Raw genomic sequence first — 19,963 nt, 5'->3', positions numbered from 1 at the left:
AGAGACTGTGTTCCAGGGGAAATGGAGGCATTAGAGCCTGCATTACTGTCCCTGGGATTGTCTTGTGTGCTTGGGACAATGCCTATGGAATCTAAGGAGCAAGACTGGAGTAATAATAGTTATGAGCTCCAATATCTTAGAAGACATATCTACCTTGCAGGCAAGTGAAGTTTTCTCACACCTCTCCTGTCCTCACTGTGCTGTTTCTTTGGTACACATTATCCCCTTGAAACGAGTACAGTGATAATGGGGATGGTGATAATGGTGATGGTGATGATAATGGAGGTTGATGGGGATGATGATGGAAATGGTGATGATATAGTGATGTGGATGATAATGGATGATGTTGGTGATAGAATAGCCAAAACTCAAGTGCTGATTTACACGTCTGTACTCTGCCAAGCACTTCAAACACGTTATCTCATTTGATCCTTGCAAGGATATTTTCTGGTAGTGTGCATTTCTGGCATTATTTACATTTTCATAAATGATGACACCACAATCCAGAGTGGCCACCTAACTTGCCTGAAGTCACACTGTTAGGAATTGGTAGATCTAGGCCTGATTTCCATGTCTGCAGGCAGAATAGGGAAGAAGGTTGGGGGCATTTTTGTGTTATGGAGTCCATGTTACTGTGACAGCCTCACAGTTTTATTTTTCCCCTGACTTCCCCATCCTGTCCCTTGACTGTGCTCAACTCTGTGCTTAAGGTGAATGGTCAGGGACCTTGGGGGAAGTTGAGAGTTGTTAGCTTTCCTGGGAGGAAGACGGAAGACAAGGAATTCAGAATAAATATCCTTAATGCCCAAGGCTTGCCCTGGAGGGCTGGGATCTGAGACAGGGGCTTAAATTCTAATACAGCCAAGTGAGTTAAAAGCCCACTTCTGAAACGAAGCAGACTTGGGTTCAAATCCAACTTGTAGCCCTAATTGCCTCTGTGACCTTGGCAAGATGAGGTCCTTGTCTTTTGATGCAATTTCCTTGTCTGTAAAATGGGGGCATTGGTGCCAGAGGGCTGCTATGCCATTTAGTAAGTCGTTACATAATAGCTGGTATTACTTTTATTGGTATTATTACCTCATGAGGTCAGAGCTGCCCAAGGAGGGGGAAGCAACATACCATGAACTGTATAGTGTACAAGGTGCCTGACAAAGGGATTGCGCTTGGCTCTTGTATCAATCCTGTAAGATCGGTGATTTCCCTGTGAAATACATGGCTCTCCAAGAGGTCAGGTAGCTTTCTGAAGGTCATGCAGCTAATGAAGTGCCCGAGACGGGATGTGGAACTCAGTCGGAACTCCCAAGCGGTCGTCTTGTCTCCACCAAGTCTTTGCGTTCCAGGGAGCTGCCAACCTTCTTGGCACGGCAGGTGCTGAACCCTAGGACATCTCACGGCTCAGAGCATCTGGAAGGAAGTCAGACTCAGGCCTGGGCCATTGTTTCCAATTATTGTCGATCTTGGTGCTGCCAGCAGGCTTGACCTCAGCCACCATGTCTAGGATCAGAAGGCCATGAGCTGCAGCCCCTGCCCTGGCATGAACTTGTTCCCAGCTTCTGCATGTAGCAGAGCTGGGTGGATCTAGGAAGGTGGATTCCTACACCTCTCTGTGATCACTTAGTACTGTGTGGAAGAGGAGCGGAGGGGACCCTCTGTATTGTCTCATTCACTTGGTAGATATAATGGCTACCGATTACATTCTAGGTCAGACACCACGACCTGGTGGTATCACCTCCTCCTTTCACAGGACAGGAAATAGAGGCTAAGTGCTTGGTTCCAGGTCACCCATGGCACTTCTAGGACTTGGAGCTAGGTCACCCTGACGCGTAGCCACAGTGCCTCTTTCTGTGAGCAGAGAGAAGGGCCCTGCGAACCCAGCACTGCTATCCTGAGCCTTATTCCAGGTGAAATTGCTTTGAGATGCTGAGAGCTTCCGAGAAAGGACTCTCCAGGCTGCTGTGGCGCTGAGCTGAGGGCTGGTGGAGGGGAGTGTGGCCGGGCCCTGCCCGGGCTCCCCTAGGCGCTCTGGCCTGTGAGCCCAGAGTGACTGCTACTCTTCAGGCAGCCCTGAAGCTTCAGGCAGCGTGGCCAGCCAGATTCCAGTTGGAGCCTGGAGAGCAGAGTTCATGGGGCTGCTGCGCCCCCTGCAGGCCATGGACTGGCGGTGCATCCACCTCTGCACTGTAAGTTTTGATTTTTAATAAACTTTATTTAAAAATTAAAGTATAATATACATAAAAGCAGCCAATCTCAAGAGTGCTACTTGATGAGTTAAAACAGAGTGAATATATCTGGGACATCAGCACCCCATAGCCACCCACCCCAGCACTGACTTCAATGCCATAGGGTAACTTTGCTCATTTTGAACGTTCTATAAATGGAATCATACAGAATGCATTTTTTAGATACTCTTTTGCCCACAAGAAATGCATCCATACAGGGGTGCCTGGGTGGCTTAGTTGGTTGGGCGACCAACTTCGGCTCAGGTCATGATTGCACAGTTCGTGAGTAGGAGCCCCGTGTCCCGCTTTGTACTGACAGCTCAGAGCCTGGAGCCTACTTCAGATTCTGTGTCTACCCCTCTCTCTACCCCTCCCCTGCTCATGCTCTGTGTCTGTCTCTCAATAATAAATAAACCTTAAAAAAAAAGAAATGCATCCATACACTTAACAAATGATGTGTACTAGAATGTTTATGACAGCACTCCTCCTAGTAGCCCTAAATCATTGGCAGAGTGGTTAAAATCATTGTAGTATATTTATACAAATGGAACTCATACAGCGATGAGAATAGATGAGCAACTGCTATGTACAGCTACTCCAGTGAATCCAAATTCTGCTTGGCATCTACATGCCTTGCGGACATGTCCCAGGAGCTGTCCTGGCAGCCCAGAGCTAGACCTTGAGGGGAGTGCCCATGATGTTCTCAAACTGCTGTTGTGGGTGCAGCCAAGTCTGTATGTGAGCTGGCCCCTGAGGACTCTCTTGCACTATAAACATCCTGCAACCCAGTTTTTCTCAAGTCTAGGGCAAATCAGAACCACCTGTGGAGCTGTAAAAAAACAAAAAACACAAATGAACGTGTATGTGAATGTCTGTGCCCCATCCTCAGAAATTCTGACCTAATTGGTCTGGGTAGGGTCCCAAACATTGGTTATGGTTTTTAAAACAGCTTCCTTGGTGATTCTAATATGTGGCCAGAATTGACAATTTCAGTGTGGTTTCAGGCCCTGTAGCATCAGCATCACCTGTGAGCTGGTTGCAATTGCAGATGCCTGGGCTCCATCTCAGACCTTCTGACGCAGAAAGTCTGTGTGGGGTTTAGGGATCTGTTTCCATGAGCTCTCCGTGGGTGCTACTGCACAATCAAGTTGGAGAACCCCTGCCTCACTCCCTTTTCTCTCTGCAGGTAACAAGGGTTTCAGCAATGATTTGCTGGATCAGAGGAATTCAAAGATAGGTAATCGTGTTTCCGATTATCATTAAAACCTTTAATAACCATCTATTTTACGTCTGGTCATTTAATAATTCCCATGTGTCAGGCCTGGTGCTTGGTGGTAGATGTGACCTCATGGAGTTTGTGGTCTAACGAGGGAAGACAGACTGTCACAAAAGGATGGAATTGGAATAAAAAGCAAAATACACAGTGCTAAGAGTGCTTGGCTGAAGTGGGAAGCACCAGGCAGGTCTTCTCTGAAGGATGCAATCTTAGCTGAGAACAAAAAATGAAGAGGATTTAATTGAGTGAAACTAGAATAAAGAACATTTTAAGCAGACAGAGTATAACATTTGCAAAGGTCCTGTGGCCAGAGGGACACACCTTTGTGGTTTTGATCAAATGGGTGAGCCATTTGGATGAAATGACATTCATCTTCTCCCAGTAAACTATCAACTATCCAAGTGAGGTAGGGACTTGGCACTTACCCTCTGACCTTCAAGCAGTGACCTTTAAGGGAGGGGATAGCTGATCTTGATAGTCTTGAAATTCACTGTGGTATCCTGTTCACTTTTGTCAACTCTGTAGCCTGGATCAGGGATTGGCATACTATGGCTCATGGGCCATGTCTGGTCCATTGCCTGTTTTTGAAACACAGCCATGCCGGTTGATTTGTGTATTTTCTAAGGCTTCTTTCATGGTTTAATAGCAGAGTTGAGTATGTGTGACAAAGGCTCTATAGCCCCATAGAAGGAATGTCCTGCCTCTTAGCCTAGATGATTCCCCAAGACTTAGCTTTCAGTGTTGCCCCAGTCTTCTTCAAGGCAAAACCTTTCCTCCCTGTTTTTTCTCCTTTTGCAATAAGAACTATCTGTAACTTAAGGTGTGAGGACTTAGAAGGAACTGACTTCTACCTTGAAGCACAAACAAACAAAAAGAAGAAAAAACAAAAACCATTGCCTCCATCAACTGAGCAAAACTTGGCAAAGTCCCTACCCTGGTTGGTTTCCCAGTGCTGATTGAGTTAGTGGAATTTTTTCCATGGACGTCTGGGTTGGGTAAATGTAATAAGGGCTGAGAGTGATGACAATACTGATCTAGGGAGATTGATAGATCAGCCAGGATTTCTCCCCGATGAGGCCATGCTGGGTGTTGATGCAGCAATATGTTTGCCTGCTCTGCTTATTAAAGTTTAATGTTTGAAAACTTCTCTTTTGCCTTCTCTCCGATATCTTCTCAAACACACGAGGTAACCACACTAGAGACTGATTAAATCTTTGTTTTTTGCACCAGACTTTGAGGGAAGGTGTTTCTGCAATGGTTAGCCAAAATATGAAATTAATCACCCTCATTTGTGGCTTTTCCAAAGACACAGTGGAAGAGGAAAGAAAAACAAAATAGAGGGATTTCGAAGGGCAGAGATAAACCTGCTTCTTGTGGGGTTTTGGGAAGAATTGAGTGAGGTGATTGACTGCATGGTGGGGCGGGAGATAGGGCTCCAGTACAACAACAGCTTGTTGTGTTCTCGATTCTTGGTTATGTGCCATGGTGTCCTAAGGCAGAGGGATGAGTCCTTGTCAGAGGTCCAAAAGGGGGCAGAGTCTGAACTCTGAATATGCTTTCTTCCCAGACAGTTCTCTGCCATCTCATTGGTGAATCTTGTCCTCATCGAGTACCTTGGGATGCTAGTCTTGCCAGTAGAACCTGCAGAATGTGTGACCTTGAGCAGACAGTTGAGTTGGGTGGCAAAAGGAGTTGTCATTGACCTGTGTCAGGGAAAGCATGACAGAGTTGAGTGTTAGAAGGATCATAGCTTTCTTTACACATGGCACAGAATTTGGCAGTGATGAATTACTCTGGGGGTGTTGATGGATCTTGGGTAGGTGCCCAAGATCTGAGTCTGAGAGTCCCTATTTTGGAGTGCATGGGAGCACTTATGACGAGGGCTGAGGGCAATGGGATGAGGGACTTAGTGGACAGGAGGTCTTTGCCATGCCTCCCCACCTCCCCGCCTCCCCCCCCATCACTGAGATTCTTGGAGGTGGCATGTTCCTTGGCCTGTGGGCCAATGGCAGAGGAGGCACATTGACTTGGTAGTCATTGGGCATGTTTGGGTTGGTGTTATGGGGTTATGAATAGTAAAAATGGAGTTGACAGTGATGGAAGCTGCCTTGTTGGTGGTGCATTTGGAATTAGATGCTTTCTCAGTCCTTTTGGGCTGCCATAAGAAAAATACCGTAGACTGGCTGAGTTAGGAACAACTGGCATTTATTTGTTACTGTTCTGGAGGCACCAGCAGACTTGGTGAAGGTGAGAGCCTGGTTCATAGATGGTGTCTTCTCATTGTGTCTTCCCATGGTGGAAGGGCTGAGGGACCTCTCTGGGTCCCTTTTATAAGGCTGCTGGTCCCACTAATGTGGGCTCTGCTTTTGTGACCTAATCACTTCCCAAAAGTATCACCTCTTAATGCTATCACCTTGGGGGGTAAGGATTCCGACGTAGGAAATTGGGGGGATGGAAGGACAGAAACATTTGGTTCACTGCAGATACCCAGTAGCTTTTGCTCACTGGGCATCTGGGGTAGACCAGTCAAAAGACTTCAGAAAAGAAGATAGTGGGGAAAGGTGATTAAAAGCCCCACTGGCAAATAAGGTCCCAGATGCACCCCTCTCCCTGCCTTGTTCATTTTGCTCCAGACATAATCATAGTCTCCTAGCTCTTTGTAGGCATCTCTGCTTACTCTGTCTTCCCTATCTTCCTCCGTCTGGCTCCTTCTCACCATTCAGTCTGGTTTCAAGTAGCCCCATCTGCAAGAGGTCTCCCCATCTATTCTGGCCTCTCTGGTCACACGGCATTTCACCATCCTGTATATTTTCTTAATCTCACATATCACAGTCTGTCATTCTGCTACTTCTAGTTCCTCCTGATGGATATGTGCAAACAAATGAGGATCTATCTTGTTTACTGCTTTTGACCACAAGCTTGGTGCAGACAGAGCACCCAGTATGGGAGTGAGAAGGAGCAGGGATTGCTTTTGGGGGAAGTGGTTCTGCTTTGAACTCCCTGCATTGCCAGAGAGTTTGGTGGTTATTACATCTTTATTTGCAATTGGCTGTCTCATCCCTGTGTTGCAATTCATTTCTAGTTAGAGATCATTTTCAATTAAAAAGCGCATAAACCAAAGCCAAAGCGCTAATACATTTCTGCTCAGTAGAAAGACCCAGATCATGGATTTTATCATTTGCCACCATTGATTTTCCATGAGTAATAATTACATTTTATACACAACATCTGCACTAACTGATATTTATATGTGCAATTATCTGGAGTAACTTTTAATGTTAAAATATATTTTTTTTCAGGGAGGGGGATGTTGAGTAAATTGAATTTGTTACTTTTGTCATTGCTTTCTATACAGACAATGCTCATTCTCATATGAAATAATAATTTAGCAATCAGAGCCTGAAATGGTTTTATAAATGAAGTTTGAATTGACATTTCTACCAGCTGGGATGGTAATTTTCAGCTTTCACCGGGGTTGGTGAATTTAGATCCACTCTTGAAATTTACTTTGCTCTTATTATCTTTGAAATCCTCTGGGGTTTTTACTCAGCTAACACAGGCACTTCTCTCATCATGCTGGGTATTGTCCCTGCTGTGAAGTTCTTGGCAAATCTCCCTGCTCTTTAGCTCGGCATTCAAGTCCTCTTACAATGGACACTTTTTTTGTATGGATGCAAAAAATACTTGTTGTGCCTCACCTACATACCACGTGTTCCGTGTGCTGGGAATTGAAATGTGAGGGAGACAGATTTCCTGTCCTTTTTTTGCAACTTGTAGTATAGATGGGGAGACTGACAATTATGAAGTAAATCTAAGTCAGAGGTAGTTGACAGGTTCTGTTAATTGGCCCAAGAGAAGCAGAGTGATGAAATAGTTGAGGGGGGAGGATGCTTTGGGTAGGTAGGTGATTGATGAAAGCCTCTTCCAGAAGGTAGCATTTCTGAGGAAAAGAGAGTAGTAGGGTGTGTGGAGTGAGTGAGCATGGGGACGAACAGCCAGAGGCCAGACCCTGGAGGGCACCAAAAGTCTCGTTAAGGGGACTGAATTGTAAGAGCAGAGGGTGGGGGGGGGGGGGGGGGGATTTAGTTGGTGGTGGTGGTGGTGGGTGAATGTTAGTCATTGTTCAATTTGTTTAATTTGTGATGTTAGAAGGTCGCAGTAGTCCTATTGCAGGACGACAAAGGTTGTGTGTGTGGGGGGGGAGTGGCGGGAGGGGGGGAGATGTGGCACCAGGGAGCTCATTTATGAGGCTGTGGCTTTTGTTTGGGCAGGAGATGGTGGTAACTTGGACAACACTGTAGACAGTGGGGATGGAAAGAAGTGGATGCATTTGAGAAATGAATAATCATATATTTTTTAAACTTATTAAATTTTTATTAGAGAGAGAGAGAGAGAACATGGGGGGGAGGGGCAGAGAGAGAGGGAGACACAGAATCTGAAGCAGGCGCCAAGCTCTGAGCTGTAGACACCGAGCCGACTTGGGGCTCGAACTCATGAACCATGAGATCATGACCTGAGCCAAAGTTGGGTGCTCAACCAACTGAGCCACCCAGGTGTCCCTGAATAATCATATATTCAACTTGATATTCTCTTCTGACAGGTGGTCCCAGCAGATGATACACATCATCCCATATGGGATCATGGGTCTCATGCCCCACATTCTCTGTGTTCCCCATGGCTTCTTTCCCACCTGTTGTCCTTGGCTCCAGAATCTCTCTTCCATGAAGCCTCTGGACATGGTGGGTCTGGTGGCCCCTTTGTCTCTCATGTGCTAAGTTAGTGGTTTTCAGTGTTGGTGTGTGTAAGTAGCTCCCGAGAAGCTTAATGTAAGGCAGTTTCTAGAACACCATCTTCTGGGGATTCTTGTTTACTGTGTCTTCCCTGGGGGCCAGGGTCTGACTTTTCACAAGCATTTCAAGTGATGCTGATGCTGGCAGCTCAGTCTGGATCTGTTCTGTCTTCTATCATGTCAGTCGATTTTTCTCTTCTGTTTTAGATTATAAGCTCTCCAAGGGTAGAACCAGGTCATATTTCATGTTTACAACCCCCCAGTGCCTGTGCCCAATGCTGTACATGGAAGAGGTACTCACATATCTTTAATATTTTGGATTGAAAATCCAAGAGAAATGACCACTCTTGGTTGTGTGGCTATTCTGCCTGTCCTGGCACAGTTGGAATCACTCTCTTCCCCTTTGCTGGACTTAATTTGCCCAGGTCTTAGATTCCTGCCTCCTTCTGCTTGGCAAGACTTAATGATTGTTCAGGTCCCCATTTGAAAGTTAACTCTTCATTGGTGGACAATCAGAGGCTTAGAGAAGCTGGATCACTTGACCAAGGCCCCAGGATTACACAGGGCAAGGTGAAAATTAGAACCGAGGAATATCTGCCTCCAAGATCCACCCTCCTAACGGCCATTCATCATTTCATTCTGTGTCGTAGCAAATATTTATTGCATGCCTATGATGGTGCCATGTACCAATCTTTTGCTGTCTCCTGTACCTCTCTCCCTATCCTCACAGATCCTCACATGGATTTGTCCTCATGGGGGGAAGAGAGTAGGTCTGTTCCCTCAAGTATCAACCCTTCAAATGTTGGCAGGCAGCTCTTCCCTGAGTTCTTCACCTTTGGCCATATGACATGTCATGACTTCGTTCTCTGCCACCCTGGACGCCTTCCCAGACACACCCTCTTCAGCCAATGTCCAGTGTCCCTCTGAGTGTGGACCCACCTTTGGATGCTCTTGGTCTGATGCCATCAGGGCAGAGTGGGGACTGTCAGCACCTGGCAGGGTAGCCCTTCATTCCATGAGCTCCTGAGGCAGTAACTTCTTTTCCACACAGCTGATTCACAGACTTGCTGCTCTACCAAAGCCAGCTTCCATCCTGTAGTCAGGAGTTGACTTTCAGATTGCGTTTTTTGCTCTGTCTTTCCTATCTCCTCCTTCCCAACTCTTGGGGAAATAGACTGTAAGTAAGGACAAGGAATGGGTGACTAAGGGAAGTTCTATCTCATTGACCAGCCATCATAATTTTTAATACTTCTTAACAACATTTTCTTGCAACATTACGTGAACATTATAAAAGAAAACAGGATCATCCATTTTCCACCCAGCCAAGCAGGCTCCCATGTTTCTAAATCAATAAACAACAGAAGAACTCTATGTTCACCCTGTCCATCAAGTGAAAGGGCTGGTGAAGAGGGGAGGGAGAGAGGCAGGGTAAACCTTGCATATTAAGAAGGTTGTTTCTGGAAGCAGATAGGGCTGGGTTCAAACCCCAGGCTGGCTTTGGCTAAGTTACTTAGCCCCTCAGAGCCTAGGTTTTCTCATCTGTGAAATGCAGGCAATAATAACATCTCCCTCCTAAGTTTCTGAAGTATTAAATGAGATGGTGCATGCAAATCTTTGAACAGAGTGTGTGCTACATGGTCAATGCTCTATGAATGTCCATCTGATGACGGTCATTATTGGGAGAGGCAGACAGGTGATCAGTGGGGTAATCAGAAGGAGACTGTGGGCTTAGCTCAGCCAGCACAGGTAACCGAAGGGGGCTTCTCAGAGGAGGGGGTGAATGAGATGGTACAGAGGGCAGCAGTGTGGGCAGAGGGATCAGAACATCCTCAAGGCATCAAGAGAGATGGGGACACTCTTCAGTCCCATGGGATTAGAGAGCTGGTTCTCCTTTCCATTTTGTGTGTCCAGTGGATGGGACCCCTCTAGGGGAGGAATGGGGAGAAGGCTCTTGAGTATTTTTCACCAGCTTAGTCTGAGGCTATGGGAATCCTTCCATCTCAGATCTTGGACTTTGGCCCTTGGTGCCCCATTTCTCCCCTGAAGGGCCCTGCTCTTTCTCTCCAGGTCTGGCTGGAGACATGCCTTGTGTTGCAGCTGCTGTAGGTGGCAGCAGAAGCCTGACAAAGCCCATCTTTTTTTAGGGCAGCGAGAGGGGAGGAAATGTAATCAGGACCTGGTAGCCTCCAGCCTCTGTTATCTCCAGAGTGGTTAGACGAGCTGAGGGGGTTAGAGCAGGCGGCAACCATATTAACAGAATTCTCTATTGAGTTACAGCCTTTCTGCAGACGTCTGTGGAGTCTGCAGTGTGCCAGAGCCTGTCCCCGAGAGTTGGATCTTTATCAGATCGACTTCTCTTGGCTCCAGACTTCCCTGCCTCGGGGGACCCTGAGAAATAGCCAGGGCAGGGAGACCAGGGCACAGATGCTGAGATGGATTAAGACCTTGACAGACCTAGTCCCAGAAAAGATGATTCCTTGCTGTAGGTCACTCACTGAAAGGCAACAAAGTCTGTTCTTGCCCATGACAGTTGCTTCAATTATTTGTATTTAGAAGTGTCAAGTACACATATCTCTCATAAATATTTTTCTCCTTCTTCCCTGGTGCCCCATGGAAGTGTTTAAACCACCTATCAGTCAGGGGCAGTACATCCCTGTGGTTAAGAGCACAGGCTCTTAAGTGCCGTTTGGTGCTGTGTGCCTTTGAGCAAGAGAATTAACCCCTCTGTGCTGCAGTTTCCTCCTCTGTGAGGTATCTCCTATGCCTTCGCTCTTATTTTTGTTCTTACAGGAGGATCTGAGAGGAGCGTTGGTTTTCTGGACAGAAGATGTGCGCCTGTGGGAAATTGTTGCCCACTCCCTACCCTGCTAACTCTCTTTCTTGTTTTTGTAGCAACTTTGAGATCTTAATTCACATACCATACAATTCACCCACTTACAGTGTACAAGTCTATACAACCATCACTTCAATCAATTTGAGAACATTTTCATCACCCTCAAAAGAAACAGCCCCAAGCCACTCATCTACTTTCTGTCTCTGTGGATTTGCCCATTCTGGACATTTCATACGAAAAAAAAAAGCTCTTTCCTTCTTTGGTAGGGTCAGCTCTGACCCTCCTCCCCATCCTGTTTGGGGGCTGTCTCCCCAGCCCCCTCATGTGATCCAGAGGGGATGGTGGTGGAGAGAACCTGCCAGCCAGGCCTCGTTGCTCACAGCACAAGCAGCTTGGCTCCAGATTACTCATTTCAAACTCAATTTGTGACTCTGCCAAGAGCAGCAGAATCCCCGGAGCATGTAACCCGATTACTCCCACCCCCATCCCGGGCTCTGGAGCCTGGAGCACACAGCAGGCAGCCTCCCAGGACTGACAGCTGACCAGCGAGCCAGGGCCTGACAGGAGCCTGCTGGGCCTCCGACTCTGCTTGGAAGCACCTGCCCAGCCTGGCCCCAGCTCCTGGATAACAAGGACAGCCTTGGCTTTTGTCTTTAGGCCTCTGAGACAGTTTCCTGTGGTGGGGCCAATGGTCCTGACTGTTATGACAACAAGCTTGGCCAGACTCACAGTCCACATCAGCATGATTCTAGAAATGCCTCCATTCAGGTTCTGGACCTGAGCAGGCTCTGGGTTAAGCCTTCTATGTGCATGGTTCTTTGTGGAACCCCAGCACTGTGTGTATTACAAGACAGAGGACCCTGTGGGCTAAGTGAAGTAAGCCAGGCACAGACAGACAAGAGCAGGTGCACCATCTCTGTTTGTCTGTACTGGGTACGGACACTGAGAAGGTGTTAACTTGGGTAACCTTCCCCACAACTATATGGGGAAAGAACAGTGATGGGCTGCCCTTTCAGATGAGGATGCTGTGGCCAAGTTGGAGCTCAGGTGAAGCCAGAAATTGTGACTGAAAATACATGCTGACTGTAGCAAAGATAGAAGGAAGCCATTTCTGTGAAATGTCCAGAGTGGGCCAGTCAGTCCATAGAGGCAGCATGTAAATCAGTGGTTACCAGGGACTGGGGGTGATGGGGCATTTGGGAGGTGATAGCTGAAGGGTACAGGGTTTCTTTTGGGGGGTGACAGTGGTGTAAAATTGTGCTGATGGTTGCATAACTGTGTGAATACACTAAAAACCATAGAATCATCACTTTAGATGGATAAATTGCATGGTATGTGAATGATATCACATAGCTTTTGACGAAGAAAGGAATTGATGTGGCAGGCTGCAGGCTACATAAACTTATGTTACCACCCTTTATATCCAGGTTAAAACCTAAAATTTTTCATCCTCCTATTTAATGCAAGGATCATTGGGGGTAACCCTGAACTGTAGATGGCAGGAAGCATTGACTCAATGTCTTTTGTCAGTCATTTCAGATGCCAGCTTCGTATTTCTACAGGGTGGGGATGGTTTAGGGTGGTCTGCATCCATGCAGCTGGTACTTGAGCAGCATTTGCAGTCTGAGATCCTAGGGGTGATCTGTGTGGGTTGGCAGAGATGCACAGCCTCCCGTCCTTTCTCCTGCACCTGTTGCCCTTAGAGTGGTCTAACTTGGGGGAGAAGCGTGCACACAACCAGCCTTGGGTACTGTGCTGAGTGCTACCTCACCTGCGTGGGCTCCTGCATCTGATTTTGCAGAGAGGGTGCCTGTCACCTTTTAGTCTTGAATTGTATAACACAAGGCTTCCTTGCAAGAAGGGTAAGAGACAAGAAAAACCCATTCCACCACACTTTGGAAGCCCTTGTTTTTTGAGAGGCTGGTTCAGGATTCCCTGCGAGGGACCGGTGCATTCTTCCCAGAGTACCGTCCAGGGGTTTGGGTGTGATACTAGAGGGGCTGAAGCCTCAGTCTGCCAGGACATATCTGCCAGCAAATCAAATTACCACATCACCCGTCGGTGTGCTGGAGACCTTTTCTTAGGCTCCCTTTCTCCTCTGGCCTTGACTGTGTTTCCCAGAGCTGTGTGCTTTCCAGTTGGGGAAGGAGGGAACACGTTGCCTGAATTACAGGCTGGCTCTAGGAGTCCTGGATCCTGAAAACCCACCACGAAGGACAATGAAGAGCTCTGCCCTTGTTCTTTGAACCCACACTGCTTGATGTATTACTACTCTGTAGACCTGGCTCTGAAATCAGTGCTGTCTTCTCCAGCATGCTGGGACCCCAAGCCCTCTCATGTCAACCTTCCTGCATTCAGACAGCATCTGCACAATGTGTTTGGGCAGCATGTGGATAAAGAAGATGCTGGTAGTGGTAGGCACAGAGATGCAGGGTGGATGGATGCTGCTCATAGACCCTCTGCCTGATGATCTCTTCCCGTCTCTGTCCTTTTCTATCCCCCTGCACTCCATCTCTCCGCCTCCCTCCCCCAGTGCTCTGGACCATTCTTTCTTGGTTTCATCCAAGTCATCCAAGCCCAGGTAGGTGAAGCCAGACGAGAGAAAAACAAACAAATTAGGAATGTCCCTAATGCAAAATGAATATAAATAAGTGTGCAGAGGCTTCTGCTTACCCACTGATTACTCACACACTGCTCCAGAGGCATAGCTGGCCTAGCTCAGCTCCATGGAAGTTAATGATAAATTAAGCCTATTAATCACCCCAGGCAGTAGGGCCAGCCTGAGCATACCCTGGGAGGAGATGATGCAGCAAGAAGGGAAGCGGGGGTGCCTTACAGCGTTGTTGGGGTGAGGCAGATTGTTGGTCTCTGACGTGCTCTTTGTTAAAGTGTTAACAAGTTCTACCCAGTCTGTACTGGGTACTACCATTGGGTAGTACCACTGGGTACCCAGTCTGTACTGGGTACTACCCATTGCATATTCCAGAAGCTGTCCACCTCAGGAGGAGGGCCTAAACCCTTCCACAACTAGGGATTGCTTTATCATCTTCACACCCTCCCTTTGCATTCCCCCATCACCTGCCACAGTCTGGCCTCCTCTGTGTTCTTAGGTGGAACTTCGAGTAAAAGTTCCCTCTCCGAGACTGCCAGATCCAAAGTCCTGTTCCTTTCTCCAGCTCTTTGTTTTCTTCATAGTAGGTCCCTGGACTGGGCTGCCTGGGTAAAAGTCCTTGTTCTTGGATTAGTTGTGTGTAAGTGCTCTGTGCCTCAGTTTCCCCGTATTTAAAGGGGGGATTGATACGTAGCTACCTCACAGAGTTGTTGCGAGGAGGAAGAATGCACATTCACATTAAGTGTTTAGAATGGCACCTGGTACAGAGTAAGCAGTGTTACCTGCTGCAGCTCTTACCACCATGACTTTTTACTCTTCCTTTCCTTATCGTGCATCCCATTTGCTGTGGTCAGAAATAACCTTCTTCCTTTGTTGGTGTTGTCTGTTAGTGTTTTCCCCGGCAGAATGTAAGCTCCATGAGAGCAAGGATTGTCTTGTATCTGCCCGTCCTACACCCCCAGTTTCTCCATCAGTGGGAAGCACATGTGGGTGCCCAGTAAACGTGTGGTAAATTAATGCGCCACGAATTGGTGGGAATGGGAGTGAAGGGGCAACTTCCTGGGGGCTGGGGTTGGCAGGGAGACCTATGTGCTCGGTTTTGGGGTATGAAGATGGTGTTTGATGTGGGTCGAATTGTGTCCCCCAAAATGATACGTTGAAGTCCTAATCCCCCGTACCTGTGCACATTGCCTTATTTGGAAATAGGATCTTTGCGAATGTAGTCAACTTAAGATGAGGTCATACTGGATTAGGGTGGGCCCTGATCCAGTGACTGTTGTCCTTATTAGAAGAGGAAATTTGGACACAGACACATAGGGAAGATAGCCATATGGAGATGAAGGCAGACACTGGAGTGATGCATCCATAAGGCCAAGGATTTCTGGGACCCAGCGGCATGCAGGAAGAGGCAAGGAAAGATTCTTAGAGCCTTCAGAGAAAACATAGCCTTGCTGACGTCTCGACTCTAGACTTGAGTTACCCAGAACTGTAAAAGCATGAATTTCTGTTGTTTCAGGCCATCAGGTTTGTGGTGACCTGTCTTGACAGGGCATTTTAGTTAGTTTTCAATTGCTATGTAACAACATATAATACAAAATTAAGAGTTTAATACAACACACCTTTATTATCTCATAGTTTGTGTGGGCCAGGATCTAGGCATAGCTTAGCTGGTTCTCTGCTTTCAAATCTCCCAGGTTGTAATCAGGGTGTCAGCTGAGGTCTTGACTGGGCAGAGTTCTCTCCCCTGTGGCTCTAAGACTGAAAGCCTCAGTTCTGGACTGGTGTTGGCCAGAGGCCACCCTCTGATTCTTCCACTCCCACTTGGCTACTAGCTTCATCAGAGCCAGCAAGGGTGAGTCTCCAGCAAGGTGGATGTTGTGATATTCATGTAGCCTAATGACTTTTGCCATGTTCTGTTTATAAAGAGATCACAGGTTCTGCCCGCGCTCAAGGGAGAGGGATCCACAGAGCATGTCCACCAGGAGCCGAGGACCATGGGGCACCTCAGAGTGTGTCCCCCACAGTCAGAATGGCAAAGTGAGAGCTGGTTATACCACTGGCGTCTGTTGGCATTGTGTTCCTTGTGGTCAAGCTGACTTGGAGGTAGTTCCTATGGCAACCAGCAGACCTGGGGATCCTTTCATGTCCCTTGGGCCATGGGGATTTTCTCTCAGTGACACCTTTACTCAATCAAATTGAGCACAGTTGTATCTAAGGCACTGGAATTATGGCAGGAAGCAGAAATGGGTTGATTTTCCACTCTCATGGTCTTAGAGTTCAGTGTGAGATTTAAATAGTAAATAACTGCATGCCTCCCAGTGGATGGTTACCCAGTGGGATTTGTGCTTTGATGTCCAAATGCAGGGTGGTGCAAAAGCGGGAAGCCTTGGGATCCGATGTGGTCCTGGGCAATGAGGATAGAATGTGGCACTTCCTGTGAGTGATTAGAAGGTCGTCGGGGCCCTCTGTTGTATCCTGTGCAGCCTGTCGTTTTTAAGGGAAGGGCTTTACCTGTTTTTCGTTGATGATGGTGGTCTCCAGTGCCAAGCACTGTGTCTGGCTCATGGTTGGTACTGAAGAATCTATGTTGGTTAAATGAGCACAGAGAGTGAAGAGGGACAGTGGAATGAGAGGTGGTAGCTAGGGTCCAGATGGTTCAGATAGACCATGCTAAACTTTGTCCTTTACTCAAAGAGCAGTGGGGAGCCCCTCGGATGTTCTCCCCAGTCTCCAGAAGAGGGGCATCTTTGAAATGCATTTCCAGTAATCACTGTGGGTGTCAGGTGGACAGGGGGTTGGAGGGCAAGAGGGGATGCCAAGAGAGCAGATAGTTAAGGGGGACTGGTAGGGTCTGGTGATACATACATGGACGGGAGCAGATGGGTCCAAGAGATGTTTTTGGAGGTAAAAGGAAGAGGGATCAGGAGTGGATATGTAAGTGAGGGGATGAGAAAGAAGGATCCGGGTGGCATCTAGTAGACTGTGTCATCATGTGGGCATGTCCCTTGAAGCCGAAGGTTATCGTTCAATTTCTTTGCTCTTAGTAGGTGGTCACATGGTGTCAGGACACAAGTACATTGATGTTTAAAGTTCAGCTCCACCCTTCACAGGGTGTGCTGCTAAAACTTGTGAAGTTCCATTGGCTTTCTTGTGGAATGGACCTAAAATGCCTGCTTTGAGGACCACTGGGAAGATCCATGACTGTCAAAGGAGTGAAAACACCTGGCACATGGCTTGGCACAGGGTGGGTGGAGGTTGAATGTACTAGCTGTGTGACGTCTTCTTGACTCCGTTGCCTCATGGCTAAAATGGGGTCTGTTACTCTATTACAGCAGAACAGGCCAACTCAGAACTGGGTGTGAAGTGACAGTCACTTATTACTCATGCACCTGTGGCTTACCTGGTGACTTGGCTTCTTACTGCAGGTCTGTGAGTCAGCCAGCATAGTGCTCCTAGTGCCCCTCATCCTCCCGGGATCAGTGGGATAGGCAGGACTGTTGTTCTCATGGGGTTGGCAGGGTGCCTGCAAGAGGCAAGTGAAAGCATCTGGAGTCTGTCAAGGCCTAGCCTTCGAACCAGCACATTGGTCAAACATTATTCAGGGTGTTTATGTGAGAGTATTTCTGATGAGACTGATGTTTAAATTAGTAGACACGAGGAAAACAGATTGTCCTCCATATGAGGGTGGACCTCATCCAATCAGTTGAAGGCCTTAATAAGAAGTAACTTGCCAGCTGGTAGCCCTCAGATTTCTTCTGCAACATTGACTTTTTCTGCCTCATGTCATTCAAATCCCTTCTTCCTGGTTACATGCACCACTGGGACACCCTGCAGATTTTGGATTTACCAATCTCCCTAACTGCACGGGCCAATTCCTTATAATAAATCTGTTTTGATGTAGATATACATGTACATCTCTTACTGGCTCTTTCTCTGGAGAACACTAATATAAGTGAACAATGAGTTACAACATGCAAAGCTCTTAAAACCCTGCCTGGCACTTAATAAATGACCCATATAAACTAGGGGGTCTCTGCCTCAGCACTATTGTCACCTTAGGCCAAATAATTCTTTATTATGGGGGGGGGGGCTGTCTTGTGCTCTGTAGGATGTTGAGCTGCATCCCTGGCCTCTACCCACGAGATTCCTGTAGCACCCCCTAGGCATGGCAGCCAAAAATGTCTGCAGACACTGCCCAATGTCCCCTGACCGAGAACCACTAGTATAAAGGTTAGTTGTTACTGTTACATGTTGTATAGTCCCTATGACTGTTATTTTTCTTTTGTTTTTTTCACTTCAGTCACTTCTGTGTATGGATTTTGGAAGGAAGGAGAGCCACAGCATGACACCGTCAGCCAGGAAAAAAACAGTGCCGTTCATTTTTGCCAATTGACTTCAAAGGAATTGGAAAGTTACAAAGAGCTCAGCCTAAGCACTGGCTCCTGAAAGTTTCTTTGGAAAAACAGTTAGGCAGTTCTTGTCACAAGCAGCAGTGGCTACATTTTAAACAATGGCATGGGCTGAACAGAAATGCACTATTTTGGCTTTTGGTGCAAGAGACGTGAAGCTTTTGGTCTCTTTACTTGATGTTTTCTGGAGAGATCCTAAGTGAGTGACTTTATTTTCCTTGCCATGTAAAAAGGTTTACATTTTGTTCTCTCTCTCATACACACATACATGCGCACAAACACACACCCTATGAACAGTTAATATCCTTGTGAGATAGGTCCCAATTTCATCCCCATTTTACAGGTGAAGAACCTGAGGCTCAGAGAGGTACAGCAACTAGCCTAGAGTGGCACAGCTAGTAACCGAGGCAGTCAGGATTTAATCCTGTTGGTCTGATTCTTTTGTCCAACTTCCTAAACACAATGCAGTGCTTGATCAAGGTGAATCTGATTACATCCCCAAAGGTCTCAGAATTGCAGGATGAGGGAGACCAGAAAATTTAACTGAGTTGTCACTCCCCTAACTGTGTGGAGTAGATCCTGAATGAAGTGTATAAAGCACCAGGTATTAAAGTTTATGAGTCTATTAATCCATAGCTTTGGAGGAATTAAAGTTTCATATTGATGATAAACCTCCCCTAATAAAATGTAAGGGAAGCAGGAATAAATCTGATTTCAAAGGACCCCAAACCACTTAAACAATTGTATGCAAGATGGATGTGTATGGCAGTGAGGGGGTGATATGTCTTGTCCGGTGGAGGGTACTTTTGTAAAGAGGTTTTTGCTTCTGCTAAGTGGTGGAGATAAAATGATGGATGTGTGCTATTGATTTCATGGGAGTTTGCATGAGGGTGAGCACAGCTGGAGGAGAAGCCCATGTTGCAGCTGAACGCTGCTGAATATGCATTTAGGAGGAGAGGAGGCAAAACGCATTTCGGGTGGCCAATTTCATCAAATAGAGAAAAGCTGGCAAATATACGGCAATCAATCTCCCTCCCTCTCTTTTCTTGTCTGTCTCCCTCCTTTCCTTCTCCCTCCCTCCCTTTCTTATTTCTGTCGGTGGAGAAGTTCCCAGTGGGAGCAGGTGAGCTATAGGGTGTTGGTTTAAACACAGCCCTGGTTGGGGCGCCTGGGTGGTGCAGTCGGTTAAGCGTCCGATTTCAGCCAGGTCACGATCTCACGGTCCGTGAGTTCGAGGCCCGCGTCGGGCTCTGGGCTGATGGCTCAGAGCCTGGAGCCTGTTTCCGATTCTGTGTCTCCCTCTCTCTCTGCCCCTCCCCCGTTCATGCTCTGTCTCTCTCTGTCCCCAAAATAAATAAACGTTGAAAAAAAAATAATAAAAAAAATAAACACAGCCCTGGATTAGAATCCAGGCTTTGTCATTTATTTTCTCTGTGACCTTGGGCAATTTACTTAATCTTTGTGGGTCTTGGTTTCTTTCTTTGTTTCTTTTTTTTTTTTTTTTGACAAACCATTTGTTGTAGAAAAGCTTTATATGAACAGAAAAGTTGCAAAGGTAGTACAGCAAATTCCAATATACTCTGCACCCACCCAGCTTCCCCTACTGTTAATTTTACATTACTGTGGTATATTTGTTAAAGTTATTGTATCAGGATTGATGCCTTGTTATTAACAGTGTCTGCAGTTTATTGGGCTTGCTGTGTTTTGCCTGGTTTCTGTTCTAGAACCCCATCCCAGACCTCAGGTTACATGGGGTTGTCATGTGATCCTAGGCTCCTCTAGACTGATGGTCTCTCGGACTGTCCTTGTTTTTATTGATCTTGACG

General features: G+C 46.9%; 1 protein-coding gene across 17 annotated transcripts in view; it reads left to right on the top strand.

Annotated features, from left to right (window-relative positions):
* RBFOX1 (RNA binding fox-1 homolog 1) overlaps positions 1-19,963 on the top strand; it is a 2,071,930-nt gene that overhangs the window by 199,828 nt on the left and 1,852,139 nt on the right. The window lies entirely within an intron of this gene.

This window comes from Herpailurus yagouaroundi, unplaced genomic scaffold (assembly GCF_014898765.1).
Source record: "Herpailurus yagouaroundi ecotype Mexico unplaced genomic scaffold, PumYag 222, whole genome shotgun sequence".
NCBI lineage: Eukaryota > Metazoa > Chordata > Mammalia > Carnivora > Felidae > Herpailurus > Herpailurus yagouaroundi.
Note: the sequence above shows the minus strand (reverse complement) of the source record. Positions and strands in the feature narration are given on the sequence as shown.